The sequence below is a fragment of the Sorex araneus genome, chromosome 2 (assembly GCF_027595985.1).
Source record: "Sorex araneus isolate mSorAra2 chromosome 2, mSorAra2.pri, whole genome shotgun sequence".
NCBI lineage: Eukaryota > Metazoa > Chordata > Mammalia > Eulipotyphla > Soricidae > Sorex > Sorex araneus.
In genome coordinates, this window is record NC_073303.1 from 223,709,997 (window position 1) to 223,731,403 (window position 21,407).

General features: G+C 49.9%; 1 protein-coding gene and 1 pseudogene across 1 annotated transcript in view; one reads left to right on the top strand and one right to left on the bottom strand.

Annotated features, from left to right (window-relative positions):
* The window catches only part of ATP5MC2 (ATP synthase membrane subunit c locus 2), a 214,826-nt gene that overhangs the window by 118,422 nt on the left and 74,997 nt on the right, over positions 1-21,407 (top strand). The gene's annotated exons all lie outside the window — the stretch shown is intronic.
* Positions 13,032-13,132, bottom strand: LOC129402900 (U6 spliceosomal RNA; annotated as a pseudogene).

Consider the following 21,407-nt stretch of genomic DNA (forward strand, 5'->3'; position numbering starts at 1 on the left):
GCCCTTGAGCTCTGTGGATAGGCTCCTACTCCCCATTTCAATCACGGTCAGGAATGCGCAGCCCTCATAACGCACAAGTCCCTTCATTCCCCTCTCTCATTCCAGAACAATCTCCTGTGAACGCCGGGTGCCTATCCTGCAGTTCTCAGGATCTGCCACACGGTGGCGGCCAACGCATCCATTGGTCCAGACCTAAACCTGGTGCCTCACCAGAGCCCTATCCTTCACCCGTATCTATGCTCACCCGGCTTCTGCCCTTGGCCGTGTTCAGGGTCTCTGAGAAGGAAGGGTTGTGAAAGAACTCAGGCTTTGGGGTTTGGGTGAGGGCTGAATTGGAAAAGGAAAAGGAAGGTGGAAAAAGAGTCTGAGAAAGAAGAACAGGCCCTGGGACCCAAGCGATAGTACAGCGGGTAAGCGTTTTCTTTACCCGATCTCCGGCATCCCATGTAGTCCCCGAGCACCACCAAGAGTAACTCCTGAGTGCGAAGCCAGGAGTAACCCTGTGCATCAGCTAGTGTGACCCAAAAAAGCAAAAAAAAAAAAAAAATTATAGAAAGAACACACTCAAAGGCCCCAGTGGGGAAGCAGAGGGGATTTCCATGCAGAAAACTGCACGGAGGCTGCCCGCCATCCACACACCAGGGCCAGCATTCAGGAACTCCTGATCCCAGGGAAACCAGAAACAGGAAGAGGATGAGGAGCTGGGGTGAGGCCCAAAGGAGAATCAAACACCAGGATAAAAACAAGGAAGTGTCTGCTAGTCACCTCCCTCCCTTCTGGGGATGAGACTTCTGCCACTCCCAGAACCCAGAAAGCAAGGTCCAGAGGCTGGAGAAGTAGAGTGGGCGGTATAGTGGGTAAGGCGCATGTCTTGAATGCAGTGGCCCCAGGTTCAATCCCCAGCACTGCACATGTCCCCACTAGTGCCACCAGAAGTGACCCCTGCCACTCTTGCAGAGCCAAGAGTGTGGCCAAAACCAAAATAGAAGTTCAGGTGGTTCTCCACCATCCTGATGCCTGGAGTGGGGTCCCGGGAGGAGGAGAAGAAAAGACAGCCCCGCCCCTGGAGAGGCACAATCCATGGAGGGCGGTGAAAAAGGGACAAGGGACAGGGCAACTGGGAAAGAGCAGAGAGAAAAACTGGAGGGGCTTGCAGGTAGCTGGGTAATGGTTTGCAAAGGCTGGAGATCAAAAAGCAGAAGGGTTCATCAAGGTACCCCAGGGGCGGGGCTGGAGCGATAGCACAGCGGGTAGGGCGTTTGTCTTGCACGCAGCCGACCCGGGTTCGATTCCCAGCATCCCATGTGGTCCCCTGAGTACCGCCAGGGATGATTCCTGAGTGCAGAGCCAGGAGTAACCCCTGTGCAGAGCCAGGTGTGACCCAAAAGCAAAAAAAAAAAAAAAAAGATACCCCAGGGGCTAGAGAGACAGTACAAAGAGTCGGGGGGTTGCCTTGCAAGTAGTCAATCTGGGTTCAGTCCCCAGCATCCCACATGGTCCACAGAGCACTGCAAGAAGTAAATCCTGAGTGCAGAGCCAGGAGCTGAGCATCACTGGATATTCCACCCCCCCCCACACACACACACATACACACAAATAAAGTAAAAAAAAAAAAGTAAAGAAAGACATCCCCAAAGGGGCCATACAACAAAGGGATGAGAAGCTGGGCAGTAGGGAGGGAACAGGCATGTCTATACTGGGCACAGACTGCAGGAGTGAAGACTGAATTCTGGGCTGCCCCATGGAGCCAGGACACCAGATGACGGGTCTTGGGGAGGAAGGATGGAACGCTGAAGGAACAGGGATCCCTGGGCTTGGCCCCAGCCCGGAAGGCTGGGAAGGACCCATCCCAGGCTTAATCAGAAGAAGAGGGGCCACAGCCCTAGCTAGCTGAAGTAAGTCCTCCTTCTCCCCCCCACCTCCATTAAGTCCAAAGAACAGGAACCAAGATTGCTGACTTGGACCCCTACATAGGTGAGAAGAACCCCTGGGAAGAAGTCAGGGGCTTGGGTTTTGCAGAGGCAGCTGCCACATTGCAGGGGGACCCTTCCTTCCCAGGAGGCCTGAAGTCCTGTCTGTAACATAAGAGACAGAACTGGCCGTCTCTCCGCGCCTGTTTCTAAAGCTGACCTTTGACCTCGTCCCGAAGGAGGGTTTGACCTGTCTGTGATTCCCCTAGGCTTCGGGCCCCTGGTCTCTCAGGCCGGGGTTCGATTTCACAGACTCCGCCTACACTTGTCAGGAATAAGGTACAAGATCTTAAGTTCAAACAGGAAGAACTTCCCAGCGCCAGGGTCTGAAAGCCTCTACAGGTGTGAAATTCTGGTGCGTGCACAGCCTCCAGACACCAGGGGAATTGCTTTGGATCTGTCTGGGTGGTGCTCATGAGACGGCTGAGCTTGTGGTTACGGACCCGCAGCCTCACTGGACTTCTGCTGTAGAGCAAAACAGGTTGAACCTAGAATTGGGAACTGCAGCCCGGTTTGAAGATATTCCCAAAACCAAGTGGTGAGAAGAGAAAGGGAGAGGCCTCAAACCCCCAAATCAAATCAAATCAAATCAAATCAAAGACATTGTTAGCTCTGAGATTTCCAGTTTCCCAGGGGTATCGCAGGCCCACAGGCACATTTTGGAACACACAAACTTTGAAATACACATTCTCTGGACATCTACACACATGCACACCCATATGTCACATACATTCTCACAGATGTGCAACACAGACACCCACTCATCGGGCCATAGACACACAGGCAAGCACGCACACGTTTATACAATCATCACACATGCATGTGCATGCGCACACACGCGCGCTCGAGCGTGCGCGCGCACGCGCACACACACAGCCCCCTTCTTTCTGACTGATTCCAGCACTCTAGGTGGGTTCTAGGTTCAGGAATTTAAAATGAGGGGGCCAGAGGGAGGCGTGGGAAACTCCAGGAAATCTATTTCCAATTTCATGACCCACACTGAAATTCTTTGGCTATATCCCTCTTCCAGCCACCAGAATCCTGAGGACTCTGGCTCACTTGGAGGGTGTAGACCCGGCTGAGACGATTTATCCATCTATACTGCACTTTCCAACACCCGCAGGCCAGAAGCTGAGGCAGGCATGCAGGGCAGAATACCTGTCCTCTGGGGGCTGGAGCGATAGCACAGTGGGTAGGGAATTGCCTTGCACACGGCCGACCCGGGTTCGATTCCCAGCATCCCATATGGTCCCCTGAGCACTGCCAGGGATAATTCCTGAGTGCAGAGCCAGGAGTAACCCCTGTGCAGAGCCAGGTGTGACCCAAAAAGCAAAAAAAAAAAAAAAAGAATACCTGTCCTCTGGTGTGGCAGCAAGAAAAATAGCACAGAAGGTGGTGGGCCTTCTGCCTTGCACACAGCCACGCCCGGTTAGATGTGGTTAGATGTTAGATCTCCAATATGGTCCCCCAAGCTCATCAGGAATGATTCCAGAGCTCAGAGAGGGGAGTAAGCCCTGAGCACCACCAGGTGTGTGGTCCAAAACCAAAACCGAAAAAGGAGCAAGAACTCCAACATTAAAATGTTCATCCTGGCTGTGCCTTGGAAGAAGCTGACTGGCCTTGGGCACCTTGACTTCTCTGAACCCCTTCTGCCCCCTGCAAAGTAGTGTTCACAAAATGTGCCCAATCATGTTCAGATTTAATTATGTCAAAGCCGGGCCAGGGTCCGGAGCGATAGTACAACCAGTGAGGTGCTTGCCTTGCATGCCGCCCACCAGGGTTGGATCCCCAGCACCCCACAGGGTCCCCAACCCCACCAGGGGTGATCTTTGTGCACCACTGGGCGTGGCCCAAAACCAACACAGAAACAAAGACAGAGAAGGGGCTGGGAAGGGAGCTCAAAGGCGATCGGATGGCGTGTCTGGCAGGACACAGGGCCGGGAGTGTGGTTTCTCTCTCAGCACTGTCTCTTGGAGCCCTGGACATCCCCCATCCCCAGTGGACACCCGTGTCCCGCACAGTCCCACGGAGTAAGTCTAGGAATGGCCACGGGTCCTCTGAGCACTGACCCTAATCTCCCCCCAAAAAGAGACAGGGAGAGGGGCTCCCTGCAGTGAGCGGCCAGCCACACCCTCCTGTCGGGCCGTCGTCGCTGAGTCTCCTTGGCCTCAGAGTGCGGGTCACACAACTCCCGAAACTTGCAAACTCGGCCTGGCCGCGGCCGGGGCCGGCCGGCTCCCCCCGACGCGCGCGCCCCGCCCGGCCCGGCCCCTCCCGGTCCATCATGCCTCTCGCCCGTTTGCAGGTCGCGTTTTCCGTAATAACCTTTAATGCGGCTGGCCACGGCCCAAATGTTCGCGATGGAGCGCTGGGCCCCGCGCATCAGATGGACGATGAAGTGTTAATCATCCCCCAGGGAGCCGTCCCGCGGAAAGTCGTCATTAATTTCTCTGAATTACACCAATTCCGAGACATTCTTTATGGACAGACAGTGCGGGAGACAGTTATATGACAGGACTTGCTGTGCTAAGCAGATGTGGGAGAGATTGCGTCGCCCCATGAATACTAAACAACCGCTCGGAAGAAACCCCACTAGCTTCCGCGCGCGCCTGGCTGGGAAGCGCCCCCGCCCCCACCCCGGGGGGCGCACCCTGCAGGGGGGAGCGGGAGGGGGTCGCACGACGACCCCTCACTTGGCCTTCCGCATCCGGCCTCTTCTTGGCACGCACCTCGGGCCGGTCTCACTCTTTCTGGAACCCTCCGAGGCCCCACAAACTCCCTTCTTTCCCGGCCGGACTCTGCGCCCTGCATCCTTCCTGCCGGGGTCGGGCCTCGTCCTGGACCGCGGCCCCTCTCCGCGCCCCCCGCAGCCCCCCTCGCTCCCTCCCCGGCCGGCCCCGGACCCTGACCTCTCCTCTCCGGGGTTTGCATCCCGCACTGCCCCTTCCCCGCCCTGCCCACCCGCTCCCCGTCACCTTCCTCCTGCGCACCCCCACCGCGCCCCGCACCTCCACTCCCAGCCCGACTTCCCCGTCGGGTCGCGTCCTCAGCCCCCCGCCCCGCCAAACCCCGCTCCCGGGGCCTCCGCTGTTCCCCCACCTCCTTTCTCCAACCTGCTGCGTCCGACCCAGCCGCCCCGTTCCGCCGCCCCTCTCCCACCCTTTCGGAATCGAGGGCCCAGAGCGAGGTTCCGCAGAATGAAGGGGAAGGGGCTCCACCTCCGCTTCCCCCCACCTCTCCCCTCCCCTCCCCTCCCGCCCGCTCGGGCCGAGAAGGGCGTTAAGTAGAGCGGGAGCGACCTCTCCCCACCAGCCACGTTGGAGAAGGGGGTGTGCGGGAAGGGGGTGTGCGGGAAGGGGGGGTGCGGGAAGGGGAACCTGCCCGGGGCGAACCCGGTGCACCTGGGGGAAGCCTCAGCGCCCTGTCCGCAGGCCCCTGGGCGGCTGGGCGACCCCGCAGGGCCCCGCGGGGGCCCTGGCACCCCTCAAGTCCCTCCCCTCCGGAGAAGCCCCAGGCAAATGGTGACCTTCCCACCGGGGACTCCCACACCTCCGGCTTCCCTGGAAGACGCCCCCCAGCTCCTAGCGAGGGTTGAGGGGGGAGAGGGAGAAGTGCGCAGCCGCCGCGTCTTTTCTCGCTGATAATTTATGTCTGAGAGCCGAGCAGATGGCGGGTAATTTAGCAATTACCGTGTGCAGGAACGGGCCTGGCGCCGCCACTCCGAAGCCAAAGATTCCCCGCCACACTCTCATCTTTATTGCCTGGTTTCTGTTTGGGCCCCCACTCCTTCCCCCCTCTAGCCCCGTGCTGGATCACGGCATTCAGGCCGCGGTGGTGGTGGTGGTGGTGGTGATGGTGGTGGTGGAAATGGTGAGGGTTCCTTCCCTTTAGCCCGTTTCCTCTTGGTTCCTCCTTCAGACTTGGTGCCTCTGAAAACAAGTAGGACTGGAAGTTCTTCCTCATATCTCACTTCAATCTTTCTTGCTGCTATAATTCATCTCACGGGAGAAATGGTGTTTTCTCTCTCCTCACCGCAGTTCTTTAGGTTGTTGTTGTTGTTGTTGTTGCTTCCTTTTTGGGTCACACCAAGCATTGCACAGGGGTTACTCCTGGCTCTGCACTCAGGAATTACTCCTGGCAGTGCTCGGGGGACCCTATGGGATGCTGGGAATTGAACCCGGGTCTGCGGCGTGCAAGGCCTACACGCTGTGCTATAGCTCCAGCCCCCTCTTTAGGTTTTTTCCATGATGTGTCTCCCACATGTTTCATTTCCGGGTCCCAGGCTAGAGAATCTGGGGTTTGGGGCTGAAAGATTTGGGGTTAAGAGATAAAACTGAGAGGCTAAGAACGCAGGGTGTTTTCAAGGGTGATGGGGGGAAGGCAGGTCCAAGGTGAGCCTGGATCACCTGGGCACTGTGAGGATGTAAGAAACATCAAGTTTATTAGGGAGTTGCAGATGGAATAGAGAAGGGATCACTAAGAAAACAATGGCTGGAGGAACCAGTCAGGATGGGAGATGCATGCCGAAAGTAGATAATGGACCAAACATGATGACCTCTCAGTGTCTGTGCTGCAAGTCATAGTGCCCAAAAGGAGAGAGAGAGTATGGGGAATATTGTCTGCCATAGAGGCAGGGGGAAGGTGGGAAAGGGGGGTATACCCGAGATATTGGTGGTAGGGAATGGGTGCACTGGTGGAGGGATGGGTGCTTGATCATTGTGAGATTGTAACCCAAACATGAAAGCTTGTAACTATCTCACGGTGATTCAATAAAATTTTAAAAATTTAAAAAAAAAAAAAGAAAGTTTATCAGGGAGTTTGAGCAGGCTGCCGGAGAAGCCGGGCTTCATGGCGTGAGGGGGAGAAGGAGGCAGGAAGGATCTGAAACGCCCTATTTCCTTCCTGCATCTCTGGGCCACCCGCAGAGAGTGCGGGAGCTGATGGAGCCTGGAGCCCGCCCTTAGCCTTGAGGGGGCCTCCCTGCACCAGCCTCCCCCTGCCCGGCCAGGACACCCCCCACCAAGAGCCCAGACCTGTGAAGCCTCACACCGTCCTTCAGCCGTGCCCAGATTTCTGCCCCCTGAGTGCTGCTAGGATAGGGTCTGAATGTCCCTATGTCCCTATTCTGGCAGCACTTTAGTGACCTCCGGGCTGGGAAGAGCCCAGCCCTCAGGCTCTGAGACCCCCCTCCCCACCCCCCAGTCCCTCCTCATTCCTCGATACCAGAGGAGCACTAATTAATTAGTGTGTGCAGCCAGCCATGCGCACGATCTCGTTACTCACCACGGGGACCGCTGTTAACACACCAGACCCCCGGGACGCGGGCACACACCAATTACACAGCCGGCAGCTCGGCTAATCACGGCTCCTGGTGACACCGGGGCTCACAGAGGAATCCCCAGCTTCTCTCCCGCCTCCCAGAACAGGACGCTGGAAAGGAGGTGAAAACTAGTTCGGGGGAGAGTTAAAAAGTTGCTGGGAAGCAGAGAGCTGACCAGACCGGGACTTGAATGAAAAGTTAGAAAGACCAGAAACTATTCCCCAGGCAGCGCTCTGGGTTCTAAAGCGTTATAATGAGGTTAGTGACTGCAGCAAGAGGCCAGTTAGACAGCAAGAAGGACTTCCTAAGGCAATGCTAGCAACAGATGAGCCAGACTTTCTCCCTGGAAGCAGGAGGCAGGAGAAGATGGCCACTGAGGCAGAGGAGGAAGGGGGAGAGAGGCAGTTCCAGAAAGTCAGGAGCCTAGTTCCATCCTGTCCCCTGGCTGCAGGTCAAGGGTATAGAGAGCGAGCTGGCAGTCTCACTGCGGGCCCAGATAGATCACACACACACACACACACACACACACACACACACACACACACGTACGCACGCACGTTCCATTGACTTTGCCATTCTGCTGTCATTCTATAGCTTCTCCGAGATTTAACATATTGACTCTCTGAGCTGCAGAAAATTGAATTTTCTTCATTACGACTGTCTCCCGACAAAAGCAGCTCATAAATTCTCCATCTTTTTCAGACTTCCCTCAACACGCCCCCACCCACCCACCCACACACACACACCACCACCACCATCTCTCTAGGGGATTCACATATTTGAACATACAATTCACATGGGCACGGCACGACCTGAACCTCAGGGACACTCCGCTCCCAGAGACCACCCCTCACTGTCGTGCCTGGATGCAGACTGACCCAGGGCCAGGCTGCTGCTGGCAGGAACAGGGGGGCCAGGCTCCCCCAGTCGGGTCCCAGGAGCCAGAGCTCATTCCCCACGGCGAGAGAAGAATGTTTTCCCGAGTCCTTTGCTACACGGTCAAAGAAGCTATTTCCACTTATCTTTTTGCCTTTTGTCATAAAGGGGAAAATCCATTTCGCATTCCTTTCAGTTAACCAAAATAGGTACAAAAGGGGGTCTTCCTTGAAAGCGAGATGTAATGGCAGACTAGAAAAGTGGGGCGCTGCTACTCCCGGGTGCCACAGGGAAGCAATGGCTGAGGTCTCCCCAACACTGTAAGGGTCCCCACCTTGGGGGGGGCTCGAGCTTCTGTATCCTAACAGCAAGCTAACAGGTGACACTTCCCTGTGGAACAGATTCACATATCTGTCATGCAATATTCACCTCAGATCCACCTTGGCGCGGCTGGGGCTGCAAGAATCCAAGCACACCCTATACACACTTCTGCCCCAAAATATGCCTGCAGAAAGGAAGCACACACACACACACACACACACACACACACACACACACGCACACACGAGACATCTCCAGCAACCGCTTCCTGTCTCTGCCTTACACTGTCCTACCCCATACACTAATACACTAGATCCTCGTCCATCCATTAGATTAGTTCCCCACCCCCACATGCCTCCTCAAGGAGCCTACACCCCCCTTCCACCACCCACGTATGGCAGCACGGACGCCCCCGTCCAAAGTGGCTCCCTCCATCTGATCCTCCTCCTCTTCCAACTCGGGAACAGGATTAGGGGAGAGCAGGGCCTAGTAGAAGTTCCTTTTGGTACCCATGCCAGCCTGGCAGCTGAGATTATAATGGATGGGCAAGGGTCCAGGCCGATGGCCTGTACCGTGTGGCTTGTGCCCAGGGGCCAGATTGGGGCGGGAAGTAGTGGGCTAAACGCCCAGGCTCTCCACCCTCCAAAATGCCACACAATCTGTGCGTGGAAAGAGACAGAAAGAGGGAGTTAGACAGATACAACACGAGGATACCCCCTGAGACCCGACTAAGCCCATCTCAGCCCTCCTTCTGCACAGCCCTTCAACAGTCTCTCCCACCCCCACAGTTCTGACCTAGTCGAGTCATCATCCTGCACTGACAGAAGAGGGGTTCAGCTAGTTATGTCTTTGTAAGTCAAATCAACCCAATCAATATGACAGGAACTAGGGTTTGGGGGTGCAACCAGAAAAGAGAAGGAGGAGGATTCCTCAATAATGAGAGGGGAGTGTCTCAACAAATTTTCCTGTGTGCTAATTCCTGTGCAAATGTTATGCAATGTAGATTATCATCTATTGTCTTTGCAATCCCAACCCTGCTCTTAAAGTTTATTGTTGTCGTTGTTATTGTTTGGGTTTCTGAACCAACCTGGCAGTGCTCAAGGGCTATTCCGGTCTCTGGGCGAATTCATATCCAGTGGCACTCAGGGAACCAAGTAGTGCCAGAATCAAACTCAGAGGGCCTGCTTGCAAAGCTTACCCTCCAACTCATTGAGCTATCTCTCCGACTCTACTCCTGATGCTACACACACACACACACACACACACACCATACGTTATCAATTGGTACTTATTTCTTCCAGCCTTGGAAATCTCTGAACTATGCTTTCTCTTCTCTTTAAGGCCACATTGAGAGCTTTAGTCAGATGACCAGAAAGGCTATGTTTCACAGTACAAGAAATTTCTCTAGGCCAAGACTTACAAATTCTATGTCAAGAATAGCCTTCTGATGGGTACTCAAGCACTGTATGACTGAAACACAAGTTGTAAGACTGTAAAAAAATTAAAAAAAAAAAAACAAAGAATAGCCTTCCACTCTTCGACCCTACCCAGTGCCACCTCCAAAACCTGGTCCTTCTCCAAGGTCCCCATGTCAAGAAGAAGTCACCATCTGCTCACACACCAAAGCCAGAAACCTGGGATCAGCCATGGTTTCCTTCTCCCTGGATTAGAGAGTCTGCTTCAAACATTGACTTAGTGACAATTTTCTTTTCTTTTCTCCTCCTCCTCCTCCTCCTCCTCCTCTTCCTCCTTCTTTTTGTGATACAAGGGATTGAACCCAGGGATTAAAACATGTAAGTCAAGTGCCCCACCACTGAGTTTTATCTGGGTCTTAGTGACAATTTTTAAAATTTATTATTATTTTTTTAGATAACATTGATTTACATGAGTACAAGATTTATGTGTTTTAGGGGTATAAATTACCATATTACCACACCATGCCTTCCATGAAAGTGCCAATATCATTCCACCACTGTCCACTGGGCCTTGAATATCTTTTTTTTTTAATCCACTGTCCCTAACTTTTTAGCATCTTCCAGTGCAGAGCATAGTCTTTGTATTTTGTAAAAGGGGCCAAACACAAAGGGGCTTGAATCTTGGGCCTATTATGAATTTAGTGTTTTCTTCCTCCAAACACTTGACATAAGAAATCTCTGTTCCTGGGACTGGCGCAATCATACAGTAGTTCGGTCATTTACCTTGCATGCAGCCAACCCGGGTTCGATCCGCAGCATCCCATATGGTACCCCGAGCACTGCCAGGAGTATTTCCTGAGTGTATGGGCCAGGAGTAACCACTGTGCAATGCCAGGTGTGACCCAAAAAGCAAAAAAAAAAAAAAAGAAATCTCTGTTTTGAATCCAAGGGACTTCAGTGATAGTACAGCAGGTAGGGCATTTGCCTTGCATGGGACCAACCCAGGTTCAGTCTCTGGTACCCCACATAGTTCCAAAATCCTGCAATAAGTGATCCCTGAGGGCAGAGCCAGAAGTTAGCCTTGAGTCTGCCAGTCATAATGCAAAAAAACAAACATAAAGAGAGAAAAAAAAGAAATATTGTTCTAGAACTTGCCAACATCTGTGTTGTACTTTAGGGTGCTTTTCTCTGTTCCAGGGAAATATCTTGTGCCTCTTTCTGAGTACTTATATAAATCTTCAACCCAAAGATTTTTGTTTGTTTGTTTTAGTTTTTGGTTTGGGGGCCACACCCAGCAGCTCAGGGCTTATTGGCTCTTGCACTCAGGGATCACTCCCGGCAGTGCTCAGGGTACCTAATGGAATGCCAGGGATCAAGCTTGGGTCGACCATGTGCAAAACAAATGCCCTCCCCACTGTGCTACCACTCTGACCCCCGTCCTGAGTCATTTCTTTATGGCATGTGTTCTCCATCTTGAAAACTCACTGCAGATCTACTTAAGGTGGGTACTGCCTTTTCCCACTCGGAAGAAGCCTGTGTTCTTTGTATTCTTTCTCGAACATAGGCACCCCCCACCTCTCTCCACTCTCATTTTCCAAACAAGCTTATTAAAAAAAAAATTTGCTCCTACCTGAGGGGCAGCGGGGCGGTGATGGCAGGACAGAACTTTGAGGCACCGGTGGAAAGAAGTGAACTCTCTGGTGGTGGACGTGCTGTTGGAACAATGAGTGCATGGAAGGTAGAATCTGCAGTATTGTCAGTCATGGAACCTCAGTAAAAATAGTAGCACTACAGCACTGTGGCACTGTCGTCTCGGTGTTCATCAATTTGCTCCAGCGGGCACCAGTAACGTCTCCATTGTGAGACTTGTTGTTACTGTTTTTGGCATATTGAATACGCCACGGGGAGCTTGCCAGGCTCTGCCATGCGGGCGGGATACTCTCGCTAGCTTGCCGGGCTCTCCGAGAGGGATGGAGGAATAGAACCCGGGTCAGCCGCATGCAAGGCAAATGTGCATGCAAGGCAAATATACAAGGCGATAGCACCCGCTGTGCTATCGCTCCATACCCAATAATATTACCTTAAAAATTCACTCATTAAGATGAAAAAAAAATAGAGATTGGGGAAATAGTGCAGGAAAAATAGTAAAGGAAACGAATACCTCTGCTCCTGGGGCTGAGAACGAGCGCATACAGCTGACCTGGGTGGAATCCCCGGCACCTCGCACAGACAGGAGTGATCCTTGATCAGAGGCAGGGTGAGCCCTGAGCACAGCTGGGTGTGGCCCCCAAACAAAAACAAAAACAAAAACAAAAAATAAAAACATAAAAACAAGAAATCTCTGTTCTTGCATGCTACTGAAGCACTTTGATGTCTCCATAACCTGACTGTTTTTTTTTTCATGGATTTATCTTTGGTTTAAAATCTCATGGACCTTGGGGCTGGAGCGATAGCACAGCGAGGAGGGCGTTTGCCTTGCACGCGGCTGACCCGGTTTCGATTCCCAGCATCCCATAGGGTCCCCTGAGCACCGCCAGGAGTAATTCCTAGGTGCAGAGCCAGGAATTACCCCTGTGCAATGCCAGTGTGACCCAAAAATAATAATAATAATAATAATAATAATAATAATAATAATAATAAAATCTCATGGATCTCTATTGCAAACCACAACACCCAAAAGGAGAGAGAGAACAAAAGGGAATGCCCTGCCACAGAGGTGGGGTGGGGTGGGGGAGATAGAGTAGTAGGGTGGGAGGGATACTGTGGGATCATCGGTGGTAGAGAATGAGCACTGGTGGAGGTATGGGTTCTCGAGCATTGTATGACTGAAACATAAGCACGAAATATGTAAATCTGTAACTGTTCCCTCATGGTGATTCACTAATAAAAAAAATAATAATGATAAAAACAAAATCTCATGGAGTTTTATCTTGTTTTGTTTTTTGGACCATACCCGAAGTACTCCCTGCTCAGTGCTCAGGATTTGTTATGTTTGGAGGACCACATGATGCTGAGGATTGAGCCCAAGGTTCCTGCATGTAAAGCGTATGCTCCTCTGACCTGTCTCCTCAGCCCCAGAATATGGAATTTCAGGGGTTTACCTTTAGACCTCTATAGACCTGTCCCCACAAAAATATGAAGCACTTAATAAATTTGCATGTCATCCTTGCACAGAGACATGTTAATATTTTCTATATCACTTCAACTTTCATATATGTGCTGTCAAGCAACTATGATGACTATTATTATTTGTTATGGGGGGAGGAGTGTGTCATACAGTACTACTCAGGAGCTACTCCTTGCTCAGTGCTCCTTGCGATGCTCAGGCAACCACATGCCAGGGATTAAAACAGGGTCAATTGCATATAAAACAAGTGCCTTACCCTCTGTACTATTCCTCCATCCTCCTACAACTATTATTTGAGGGGGGGTGGAAGGGTGGTATTGGGCCACATATAAAAATTCTCAAGATCTGGGGCTGGAGCAATAGCACAGTGGTAGGGCATTTGCCTGCACGTAGCCGACCCGAGTTTGATTCCCAGCATCCCATATGGTCCCCTGAGTACCTCCAGGGGTGATTCCTGAGTGCAGAGCCAGGTGTGACCCCTGTGCATCGCTGGGTGTGACCCAAAATCAAAATAAGAAGAAAAATTCTCAAGAGCTTTCTAGCTCTGTCCTCAGATGTGCAAGGCAAATGTCTAAATCCTGTACTATTTCTCTCTGGTTCCAACAATTATTAAAAACCTAAAAATTGGGGCCAGAGTGATTGTACATTGGGTAGCGTGCTTGCCTTGCATTCCGCTGACCCCGGTTCAATCCCTAGCACCTCATATGGTGCCCCCAGCCTTGTCAGGAATGATCCCTGAGCACAGAGTCAGAAGTAAGCTTTGAGTACTACAAGGTACAACCCGAAACAAAGTAAAGGCATAAATAAAAATAAGAACTAGAAGTTTCATTTTTTGCTTTTGTTTATTTGTTTTGGGTATTTGGGCAACACTCAGTAGTGCTCAGGGCTTATTCCTAGCTCTGTGCTAAGATAAGATTCCTGGTGGTGCTCAGGGGATGCTATGCAGTGCCGGGATCAAACCATAGGCAAATGCCTACAAGGCAAATCCCATGCCCCTTATACTATTTCTCTGATCCAGTCTGCTTTTTTTTTTTTTAAGATCACACTTCAACAGTCTTCAAAATGATTTTTTTTTCTTTTTGGGTCACACCTGGCGATGCACAGGGGTCACTCCTGGCTCTGCACTCAGGAATTACCCTTGGCGGTGCTCAGGGGACCCTATGGGATGCTGGGAATTGAACCCGGGTTGGCCGTGTGCAAGGCAAACGCCCTACCCACTGTGCTATCGCTCCAGCCCCCACTTAAAAATGATGTTAAAATATCAAAATGTCCTCCTTCCCTCTCCCTGCCCGCCATACTCTGCCCCTGTCACTTTTTAATCTCTTTTGAATTCATCCCCAGCCTGGAGCAGATCAGTGTAGATTCCCAGCACAATAACTGAGCTGATTCCTCCTTGCTTTCCCAGGCTCCTGGGTTAACCCTCTTGGTTCCCAGGCACAGCAGACACCTGGCAAGCATTTGCCCTCCCACACAGTCTCCCAGAGAAGTGTTTTGCAATTGAAAGGAAGGTGATAGAATGTACAAAATCAACTACTTAAATTATGGCCACAACACAGCTCTGTTACCTTGATAGTAGCATAAACAGTTTCAAGCTTTTGAAAGCACTGCAGCCCTGTGGGCCTGTTGTTCATCAATTTGCTCGAGTGGGCACCAGTAACATCTCCATTGTGAGACTTGTCACTGTTTTTGGCATATCGAATATGCCAGGGGGAGCTTGCCAGGCTCTGCTGTGCGGGTGGGATACTCTCGGTAACTTGCTGGGCTCTCTGAGAGGGATGGAGGAATCAAACCCGGGTCGGCTGCATGCAAGGCAAATGCCCTACCCTCTGTGCTATCACTCCAGTCCTCAAACTTTTGGTCATCATCATCATCATCATCAATGTTGATCATCGAATTTTTCGAGCGGTCTCAATAACGTCTCCATTTGTCCTAGCCCTGAGATTTTAGCAGCCTCTCTTTACCCATCCTTTCCAATGGTGCCACATTGGAGGCTCTTTCAGGGTCAGGGGAATGAGACCCAGCATTGTTACTGGTTTTTGCATATGAATACTCCATGGGGAGTTTGTGAGGCTCTCCCATGTGGGCAGGAAACTCTCGGTAGCTTGCCAGGTTCTCCCAGAGGGAGAACTAGGCTATAAAATGTCTGAGAGCTTGGTTTTATAGTCTCTGGATGCTGGCCGTTAGTGGGATTACATGGCGCCGGGGGCAGTCCCTGGGTGTGACAGCCTAGCTACTGGAAAATGGGGAATCTGGGCGGAAGAGGCCCAGCCCGGTCCCATTCCGAGCATGCTTTTGATAGGACATAAAAATAAAGAAAATATGAATAACACTAACTTGAGAAGTGATGGTCACCCCCCCGTGGCCAACCAGCCTATGGCATGATGCCCAGTGTTTCGGTGGGCCAGGTTCCAATCTCTGCTTCAGTCAGATCTTTTCAATGAATGTTTCACAACGTCCATGCTCTAAGAATTCCAGCAGATTGAATGAGAAGCAAATAAAGGTGTGTCAAGCACCACCACGTATGGCCCTGGTGACCTCCAGCACCACCGGGTTGAAGTAGCACAATGTGACCTGGCCCTGATTAACAGTATCTCTGGGAATACACCATCCCCCAACCTCCTGAGCACTGCTTGGGGGGGTCCACTTCCAAAAAAGAAAGCAAAAACCAAACATAAAGATGTGATTAGAATCCACTAAAGGTCTCTCCAGAGGCAATTCTTTTTCTGTTTTGTTTTGGATTGGTTTGGGGTCACACCCAGTGGTGGTCAGGGGAAATTCCTAACTGTGCTAAGGGATCACCCCAGTGCTGGGGGATTGTATGGGGTGACGGGGAATCAAATTCAGTAGGCTGGGTGCAAGGCAAATTCCCTACCTGCTGTACTATTGCTCTGGCACTTCTGTCAACACTTGAATTTTGGCCCAAACACGTGGCTAAAATCCAGCCCGTTTGCAGTGACATGACTCACTATTACCAGTGGAATATAAGCCAAGGGCATGTGAGCAGAGGAAGTTTAGAACAATTGTGCTGTTTTCGACATACTTGTTCTTCCCGTCTGCTAGCAGGATGGCAGGGGGCAATCTGAAGCTACAAATTGAAGAGAGTAGATGCATAACTTGAACAAATCTGGATTCCTGTGTCATCTGGCCACAAATATCCACAATGGACAAATTAAATCCATAACACCATAACTGGGTACAACACTGAGATCTAGAGGTTGAATGGTTGAGGCTTCTCAATAATACTCCAGGGCCTGAGTACATGCTTAGCACATGGAGGCCGAGGTTTGACTCCAGTCTCTGAGTATTCCTTAGTATCCTAACTTACTCTTTCACACAGCATGGGAAACTGGAGCTGAAAACTAAGAGAACAAAAGAAAATGTGACAGGAGCTCAAAGAGTCCAAAAGAATTAGATTTTCCCCTAAGAGTATTTTAACGTCTTTTCTAGTGTTATATAGACTGAATGAATCCACCTAAAATTTACATGTTGAACTGCAATGTGATGGCATTTGTAGATGAAGCATTTGGAAGGTGATTGTATGAGGTCAGAGTGTAGAACTCATGATGAAATAGGGGTTCTTATAAGTGGTCAAAGAGGAGTCGAAGTGATAGTATAGTAGGTAGGGTGTTTGCCTTGCATGCAGCCAACCGAGGTTCAATCCCTGGCATCCCATATGGTACCCCAAGCACTGCCAGGAGTAATTTCTGAGTGGAGATCCAGGAGTAAATCTTAAGAATTGCTGGATGTAACCCAAAAAACAAACAAATTAATTAATTAAATTAAATTTTTTAAAAAAGAATAGGTCAAAGAGGGTTGGAGCCATAGTACAGCAGGTAGGGTTCTTGCCTTGCGTGCAACCAACCAGGATTCGATCCCCAGTACCCCATATGATCCCCCAAGCTCTGCCAGGAGTGATCACTGAGCGCAAAGCCAGGAATAAGCCCTGAGCATTGCCAGTGTGTCCCCAAAACAAAACAAAAAAGAAAAAGAGCAAGAGTGAAAGATCAAAGAAGTTGCTTCCCCCCACCCTTCACAGTGAGAACACTGTGAGAAATCAGCTTCCCAGAGCCACAAAACAAATAAGCTACCACTTCACCCAGAAACATGAGAAACATGTTCCTGTTGCTTACACAAATGGTCTTCAACCACCAGCCCACAACCAGTGCCAGTCTGCAGCTATAGAAAGATTGAGCATCACTTGGGATCCGGCTTTGATTCTAATTGTCGGTCTGTGCCCTGGAATTCAGGACAGTCCCAGGCCCCAGCTGTAGGAAAGTTAAAGGATGCTGAGCAGACTAAGACACTGTCTCAATGTCCAGCATTCAGAGGCCCTGGTAACAACTTACTCTCTCCGATGCACCAGCTGTTTCTGTATGTTTATAAGGCACCCGGCAGAGTACTTGGCACATGGCAAGCCATTACTTTCTGAGAAGACACCTTGTTATATTCGGAAAAGCATGGCTTTTGTTGGACGTGGAGCAGGGCAGGACCAACTCCATCATGCCTGGTTGCTGCTTCATGTTTTGTTTTACTTAAACCTTTTTGTTTTTGTAAAACCTCACTTCTTCCCTCCTTGGCCATCTGCAAGAGAAGGACAGCTGGGCTGAAAACTCGGCCTTGGCAAATAGTTTCCCAATCGCTATTCACCTTCTATAGAAGCCACCCAGACACAAGCAGGGTGGGTAGCTGCCAGAATGTTCTGAAAACATGTCTAGATTACCTATTATTCAGGACTTTGTGCAAGTACAAACCGTTTGTTTGTACTATTTGAAAGTATGTTCTCTTCTGAATCATGAAACTTGCGTTTTCACTTATGTTTTTGTTAGAATTCATACATGCGGGTTAGGACGTAAGCAGATGTAAACATTAACTCTAAAACTTGCAGCTTTTCCCTGGTTCAGGGTCTTTCTTGGGCCTGCATGCCTAGAAGCTTGACCCCAGCTAGCGGGCTTCATAAACTCCGCTTGTGTGTTACATTACTGGCTGAACTCTTTGTGCAGGTTCAGAGAGGGGGAAATTATCAACTCCAAATCCTAACATTTGCAGGACCAGATTTTTTTTTTTCCTTTTTGGGTCACACCCGGCGATGCACAGGGTTTACTCCTGGCTCATGTACTCAGGAATTACTCCTGGTGGTGCTTGGGGGACCATATCGGATGCTGGAGATCAAACTCGGGTCGGCCGAGTGCAAGGCAAACGCCCTACCCGCTGTGCTATCGCTCCGACCCCTCAGGACCAGATTCTTATTTAGGACTTTGGGCGAGTTCTTAAGAGTTTCATTTCCTTCTTCTGTAAAATGTGGGTAGCACCTGTCTGGATTCTTGTGGTGATTTGAAGGGTAAACAAGACTGCTCACATCAGAGGCATGTACCTCATGGCAGTTCCATAAAGTTTCCTGAAGGTTTTGTGATAAGTCAGGATCAGCTTCAACTCAATACGCTGTAAGTATCAGGCACTGGACTACATGAAACAGTATCAGGGTGAAGACTTTGAGCAAAGAAAAGAGACTGACCTTCAGGAAGATAGGATACATTTGCAGCAGTTTGGGGCTGGAGCAATAGCACGGGTAGGGTGTTTGCCTTGCACGCCGCTGACCCGGGTTCAATTCCCAGCATCCCATATGGTCCCCCGAGCACTGCAAGGAGTAATTCCTGAGTGCATGAGCCAGGAGTAACCCCTGTGCATTGCCAGGTGTGACCCAAAAAGGAAAAAAAAAAACAAACAAACCCAAAACCAAAACATTTGCAGCAGTTCTTTCCACAGCCTTCAGAAGGTCTTCCAAAGACCATGTCAATTTCTCCCGGCTCCTCCCCATCCCTATCCCCACCCCCCCCACCCCACCACCATCCTCGTGAGAAATTAATTAACCTTATTTGGAAAATTACTTACTTCTCCCTCTGGGAGAACCTGGCAAACTACTGAGAGTTTCCTGCCCACATGGGAGAGCCTCGCAAAGTCCCCATGGTGTATTCATAGGCTAAAACCAGTAACAATGATGGGTCTCATTCCCCTGACCCAGAAAGCGCCTCCAATGCGACATCGTTGGGAAGGACGAGTAGAGACGTTGGGAAGGACGAGTAGAGAGAGGCTTCTAAAATCTCAGGGCTAGGACGAATGGAGACGTTACTGAGACCGCTCGAGAAATTCGATGATCAACAGGATGATAATGATGATAATGATTTGGAAAACAGCAACAGTCCCACGATCCCACAACCTCACTCAGAAGTAATCTTTAATCTCTATAACTATAATTTCCACTTGTCTTCATAGTTGTAGGATAACATTGGTTTGTCCTTTCTCCCTTGCCGCAGGGAGCTTAGGTTTATTGGGTTATACCCATCACAGTGCTCCCAAGGCACTCCCATTCTTCTGTGTTTATCTTTAACTTCTCCAGGCTCTGCTTCCCCTATCTGTTAATCACTTATATCCCCAAATCAGACCATATGACTTATAAGGTCAGATTCTTCTTAGGACTCTGAATTTTGTATTTGTAAGTGACATATTGCTTTACTCTTTCCCTTTGCATAGTTTACTTTAGAGCAATGCCTTTTTTGTATAGACACAGGAAGATAGTTAATGCTATGCTTTTGTAACTTGGGAGTTAATTGACTCTGAATAATATTTACTCCTGGGCATCTGTCATAGTTACTCAACTTAAGCCTCAGTTGCCCTTAGTTCCTAGCACCCCAAAAGCAGGGTCCTAATGAAGAAACTAGATGGACCCAGGGCAAGCTGTAAGCTACCCTAGCATCAAAACAGGATAGGCCAAGTATCATAAAACTTATAAATTAAGAGCATGGTCATAGATTAGTTCGGTCATGACCCTGAGAGAAGTGACAAGGATCCTGCAGGGATTAAGAAGGACTAATCTGGCCTGAGGATTGTAGTCTGGGATTTATAGTGAGATATTCCCCACGAGAGCCACACTATAAGCTTAATATGTTTCTTGCTATGTCCATACAAAATGACTATTATTAAATTATTAAAAAGTATTAAAATTTTAAATTATTTTAAAATTATTTTAAATTATTAAATTATTAAAAAGTAAATCTAAGGGGCTGGAGCGGAGCGATAGCACAGTGGGTAGGGCATTTGCCTTACACGCGATTGATCCAGATTCGATTCCCAGCATCCCATATGGTCCTCTGAGCACCACCAGGAGTAATTCCTGAGTGCAGAGCCAGGAATAAGCCCTGTGCATCACCAGGTGTGACCCAAAAGCAAAAAAAAAAAAAAATCTAAGATGATTGTTTATGGACTAAGAAAAGGAGAAGTAAGTTCTTAGATGAAATTTCCCCCTTGAGCAGATCTAGCAGGATGAGGTCTTTGTCCTAGGAAGGTTTTACCTATGTTGAATCCGATATCTGACCTATGTGTAGTGGGACTCTAGACTAAGGATGGGAGACTGGGCGTGGGGAGAGTAGTATGGGGGGCAGGAGGAAACGGGAATGAGGGGCAGTGTGAGACTGAAATGGGGGCACTCAGTGAGACTGGAACAGGCGGCGGGGAGAATGGAATAAACAGCAGGACCAAGATTGGAATAAATGGTGACTGATCACCAACCAGCCTGGTAGCCCTGTTCCTGCCGTCCTGTGTCTGTTGGCAGCAGCTGCAGGTTGAGGTGGGGAAGCGGCTCATGGTCACCGAACGCACGTGGCGAGAGAGCGCACACACTTATTTATTGAACACACAGAGTATTATTCCCTTTGTGCAAAAAAATTGTCAGTGACTAACATCAGTCAGACCATATGGGATGTTGGGGCTTGAACCTGAGTTGGTTGCATGCAAGGCAAACACCTTATCCTCTGTATTATCATTCTAACCCCTTACGGCAAACTTTTACTATAAGATATTAGGGTCCAGGGCTGGAGCCATAGTACAGCGGGTAGGGCATTTGCCTTGCACGTGGCCAACCGGTTCGATTCGCAGCATCCCATATGGTTCTCCGAGCACTGCCAGGAGTAATTGCTGAATGCAAAGCCAGGAGTAACCCCTGTGCATTGCCGGGTGTGACCCCCAAAAAAATTTTTAAAAAAAGATATTAGGCCCAAATTTTAGTTAGGTAACAATTATTTAAAAAGTGCACTTACTGGTTGAGTGAGTTCCAAACTGCATGTTTATGATAGTGGACAGTTATCTGCAAAGTGGTGATTCAAGAAACCAGATTTCTCCCAACCTCTAGTTGCGCCATCTTTAATATGTGGCCTTCAAGGTCACTGAGCCAAGGTCACAGGCATCTAGCCAGAAAGGAAAGAACATCAAGGGTCTCCCTTGGGATATTCATGGGCCAAGCCTGGAAATGGAACATATCACTCAAAGGGAAACTGAAAAAAATTGTGGACCAGCCGCATGCAAGAAAAAGAGGAAACGCATTCTGA